We start from the raw sequence: 6,114 nt of genomic DNA on the forward strand, positions 1-6,114 counted from the left end.
CGGCATGAGTAATAACCTATACTCAAGGAGGAGGAATGCCAGGGTTGGTCAATTATAACACCACGTGGCCTACGTGTAAAACTGAGTTTACCCTCGCACCATATAAGAACAGCCAATGTCACATAATTATAGTATTCAATATTTTCACGTAATTATTGTTTTGTCATAAGTATCCTTAATTGAAAATAAATATCATGTGCGACCAATTAACATGATGTAAAACTAAAATAACTATTTTGTTCCAGCTTGGTTAGATCCCCAGAATCCTGATGTATGGTTAGCCGTTTGTTTCAAAATTGTCAATCATTTCCAACTGCAGGCGGTATTTTATCGAGCGATGTATTACAATTATCGAGCGATGTATTACAATCATTGAGTGATGTATTACAATTATCAAGCGATGTATTACAATCATTGATCGATGTATTTACCGTATAGCGGGTAATTTTCAGGGGACAAAATATTCGTGGTTCAGCAATATTGATACATTTCGTGGGTAATATTTTCGTGGTTGGAGCTTGCACTGCAGGTAAAGGTAGGCAAGGTCGCTTCATTTGTGGGTAAAATACTCGTGGTCAGACCTCCAACCACAAAAACCACGAATATATTGCCCCACGAAAATTACACGCTATACGTTAAAATGATCGAGCGATGTAACTATATTTATCCAGCGATGCAACTATAATACGTCCAGCGATGACAGGTCATTCATCAAGCGATGAATACGAGTTTAGGGTTCAAAGGTTACTTTATCCTGCAGCCTTTAATCAGAGTACAGACTATAAATAGAGAGACATTCGTGACTGAAATAATAATTATGTTCCTCTACAGAAGAGGAGGATTTAACAATGGTTTAGGGTTTAGGAGCAAGCATGTTCTGAAAGCCTGCATGGCATGTCCACCCTCGTTATTGTTACTGCTGAATGCATGCATGGGGTGTGTATACACTGTAATTGTGTAGATATGTAATATGTAAGATATGTATATCTATAATGTTGGGGAAAACATGGGCGTCAGGCCAAGCGGAACAAGCCGTCCCTGTCACAGTGCCTCCACCATGCATGTAGGGAGCAATCGTTTTGCCTGCTCCATGCTGTTAACATGCCATGCAATGCAAAAGTGTTAGGGCAGGGCTAGCCTCGAGACCAGGCCGATTAAAATACGGCCTGGTCTCTATTGCATGGGTGATAGTTCACATGCGCGAACTGAGTCATTATACTTTAGTAAACCTTTGTAAAATTAAATCGTAAACTAGTTTGTTTACTAGTTTCTTTCCGTATTAATTTTAACAAATACTTGTCTCCTGTGAAGTTGTGGCTTATGCTCTCTATTGCGTTGTCGAAAAGACTTGCTGGCCTCTATGGTGTTGTCGAGAAGGCTTGCACACTAGTCTGAAGCCAGAAGAAGCTCTCATTTGTAACAGAAACCAAGTTTAAAACATCACGACCATCCAACCATCATAGAGGTAAATGAGAGGTTCTTCTGGTTTCAGACTAGTATGCAAGCCTTCTCGACAACACCATAGAGGGCCACAGCTAGCTAGGTTATATCATAATAATACATAGCAGTGGGCGTGTATGGACCACGCCTATGATTAATTACACATGCCGTATTTTAATCGGCCTGGATTCGAGGCTAGGGCAGGGCTTTCAGAACCTGCTTGATCCTAAACCCTAAACCAGCCATTGTTAAATCCTCCTCTTTTGTAGAGGAACATAATTATTATTTCAGTCACAAATGTCTCTCTGTCTAGTCTGTACTCTGATTAAAGGCTGGATAAAGTAACCTTTTAACCCTATGAACTCTAAACTCGTATTCATCGCTCGATGAATGACCTATCATCACTGGATGTATAGAGTTACATCCCTAGATAAATATGTACACCGCTGGATAGAGTTACATCGCTCGATCATTTTAATACATTGCTTGATAATAGTAATACATCGCTCGATAATTGTAATACATCGCTCAATAATTGTAATACATGCTCTTCTGAAAAGGCTGCAATGGCATTCCAAGTAAGCAAAAGTAGGCTTAAGTCGAGATCGAAGCATTATTTTGCAAATCCACGAATTAAAATAGTAAACATGACTAGAAGCCTGTAACTAAACTCTTACTTGCACTTGATTCATTCTTGAGCAGCTGTACACACACACACACACACACACACACACACACACACACACACACACACACACTACCGTATACCTCGCTTACGCATGCGCACCGATGCACAACTAGCTACAGTAAGTACAGTGTCATGTGACCGAAGCTCCACCCCCACATAGTAAATGTAGAGATTTGCCACCCACGCACGCATGTGATAAACATTCCAATGCGTGACGTCATGTGTATGAATATCATTATAAACTTAATTTGTACTGTCCCTCAGCCCTGGCTTTATACACCATCACTAGCTTGATCCTCTTTATAATAACAACAGAAATCTGTTGAGCTATTGCACCCCAGACAAACCAGCTGGAGAGAAGATATCAAGGATTAAATTGCAACCTTTGACCTTTTCTAAAACCACCAGTCTTCTGTGGCTAGCGTATATAAAATTTTGATGTATTGGTTTGTGGCACTGGATAGATCTATACGGAAGCCGAGAAGGGTCATTACAAGCTGGCCGAAAAAAAACCGATCGGCCGACTAAAACAAACCCCGAATCTGTGTATGAAAACAAAACAACCATAGAAACAACCGGAAATGAACCAACAATGAGCGTGGCTATTGCGGAGTGAGCGTGGGCTGATTATCGAACTGGGAATAAAGCTGTACTATCCCACAGAGGCTTGTGAGACATAGAAGCATTCTTGGTACAGCTGGACCAATCAAGTAGCTTCTCTGTGCCACTGTAGTGTAGCTGTACTGGGTATTATAGAGCATAATATTACTGAGTATTAGCTAGAAATGAATGACTATTAGTGCTCTATATAGTATCATTCATTAATTAATAACATTACCGTTATGTCTATAGTTTGTTTTAACTATGATTATATATACATAATGAGTTGCACAGCCTGTTTTTAGTCGGCCGGCTGATCGGTTTTTTTGGTGGGCAGCTCACGATTACCCTTCTCAGCTCACGATTACCCTTCTCAGCTTCCGTAGACCTAGGTATATAGTAAGTTTTCCAAGCAGATATAAATAACAATAGCCTTAGCTACTGTATTCAGCAAAGGTCGAGAACCCAGGACAAGAATGTGAAAGTGAACCTATTGACCCGGACATTCCTCCTCTGACATTGGTCAGAGGAGGAATAATATTTGAGATAGATATTTTCGTATTTTGCACAGAAAAAGTGTCATGTAGAACGTGGTCGCTTTGTAATTCTCTTTGGACTGAGTCTATTTGCTGTGTTTGGAAGTCGTAGAGCAATAATAGGAGGATCAAGCCTAGCTGGGTCTGGTCCATTAGCTGTGGTAATTCTATCATTTACTGCTGGTCTCAAATGGGAATCAAATGAGAAGGTGTGTTTGCGCATCAATTTGTTGTGATACTAACCCTATACACTACTGTACATACCACACACACACACACACACACACACACACACACACACACACACGCACGCACGCACGCGCACACACACACACACACACACACACACACACACACACACACACGCACGCACGCACGCACACACACACACACACACACACACACACACACACACACACACACATGTACAGAAAAGCATTTCAAGACTATTCTACCTCATGTGGCAAATTGCCCAACCTTTATTGTTTGGTTTGATTGGTGCTGAACTTGATATCACCTTCATATCACCATCATTAGTAGGTAAACCGATTCGTATTGTTGGGAATAAATTTCGATGTTTAATTATAATTATAGGTCAGGCTTTTGTACTGCTGATATGCGGACTGGTGTTACGTACACTATCTTCTGTAATTGTGTTAACTCGAAGTGGTTTTTCGTGGAAAGAGAAAATATTTGTTGCTATTGCTTGGTTACCAAAGGCCACTGTTCAGGTTTGATATAATTATTGATTGGGTGATAGTGAGTGATTGATTGATTGATTGATTGATTGATCGATTGATTGATTGATTGATTGATTGATTGATTGATTGATTGATTGATTGATTGATTGATTGATTGATTGATTGATTGATGTTGAGATTGAATTATTTTGTTGTTTGTCTGTCTGTCTGTCTGTCTGTCTGTCTCTCTCTGTGTGATATTATCTTTCTGTTCATAGGCTGCAGTGGGCTCAATAGCTCTAGATGCTGCATTGATAAAAAACGAAAATGTTGAAGATATCAGTCGTGCAAGAATAGTGAGTAAATGCCCATTCATTGTTAAAGGTGACTCTGTATTGTCGCAGGTGCTAACAATTGCTGTACTTGCTATTTTCTTGACTGCTCCACTTGGTGGCATAGCCATCAGTTTACTAGGACCAGTATTACTGTGTAAAGGGAAGACAGAAGAAGCAGTTGCTCAAGGTTGTTGTGTGGATGTATGATTTGGATGTATACGTGTATATCGATATAATTATTTCGAGGGTATAAACTTTTGCGAAATGACCGTTAGAAATGTTTTCGCTCGCTGATTTAATTTTCGCGGAACGACGGTTAGAAATGTTTTTGCAGAATAGCAGCCTATAGTGATATTAAATGTGTGGGTCGACCCAGATTAGGTGTCGATCGTGTAAATGGGTCTATAGACTGCCAATAGTGTGGTTGGTGGCGGGCACTTTAGGAGTGACACGAGGACATGCATGCAACAGCAAAAGAGCAGAATTGAAATGTGGGCGGATAAATGTGCATTTCTAAATAATATTATGTTTGCTAATACATAGTGTTATGTCTACGGGTAACTTTACTCCTCCCTCCCTCCCTCCCTCCCTCCCTCCCTCCCTCCCTCCCTCCGTCCGTCCGTCCGTCCGTCTCTCTCTCTCTCTCTCTCTCTCTCTCTCTCTCTCTCTCTCTCTCTCTCTCTCTCTCTCTCTCTCTCTCCAGAGATGGATAATATCGAAGAAACGAACAAAGAAGTACAAAGTTGTGTGATGTACAAAGAAACATGTGTTTAAGATGTTGGACGTGTGTATCATTGAAAGCTTAGAATGACCAGCTTGTGTGTGCGTGCGTGCGTGCAGATAATTATTATTGAATGGAATGTGTGATAATACAAGATAAGAATTATAAAAAGGGTATGCATTGTTGATACACAAGCTAAGTCCAATCAATAGTGTGCCACAACTGAACTATAGGAGTCTTCATTTGGCATAGAAAAAACTGAATTTTGTTTTTGTTGCAGCAATTACAGAAATGGCTCTAGTAGCACTATTGACTTTGTACTCTTTTTTTTTTTTTTTTTTTTTTTTTTTGTGTGTGTGTGTGTGTGTGTGTGTGTGTCTTATCCCTATGCTGTTTAATACAGCCACCTATCTACACTACTTTAAAGTTAAAGATGCTAAGTTATAGTTTCTCCAGACACAACTTGTCTCTTGTGTGTCCTACTGTGTATTGAGGCAGTAAAATCAATGCAACACTACAGATGATGGAGGCAGCTAGCTGTAATGGTGAGAACTAGGCTCAGAAAGCTTCCTAGTGACTATGGTTCAATTTAATAGTGACAGGCTGTGGACTGAGAGAAAGACAAGATTTTTTAAGTAGTGCCAGAAGAGGCAAGACTAATAATTATATCCCCGGTTGTTATGATAATGATTATGACAGTGACTCAAACTGAGTTACAGCTGGGAAATGTGAGAGATTATGAAATATGAGATAGTGACGCTGGGAAATGTGCAGAGAGATTTATGTTAGTCAATAGATAGCTGTTGGGAAATGTGAGAATTGTAGTGACTGAATAGTGAAAGGAGTACATGTACAACTGGGAAATGTGCCGAGATTTATAAATTGAACTATAATAGTGACTGACTTATCACTGGGAAATGTGTGGAGAGATTATAGGTGATTATGAATAGTGACAGAGTGCTGGAAATGATTTTGAAAATTAACAGTGACGCTGGGAATGATTATGAATAGTGACTGAGTGCTGATGAATAGTGAAGAGTGCTGGAAATGATTATGAACAGTGAATAGTGACGGAGTTACAGCTGGGAATGAGTGACAGAGTACATACAGCTGA

This window comes from Halichondria panicea, chromosome 2 (assembly GCF_963675165.1).
Source record: "Halichondria panicea chromosome 2, odHalPani1.1, whole genome shotgun sequence".
Lineage (NCBI taxonomy): Eukaryota > Metazoa > Porifera > Demospongiae > Suberitida > Halichondriidae > Halichondria > Halichondria panicea.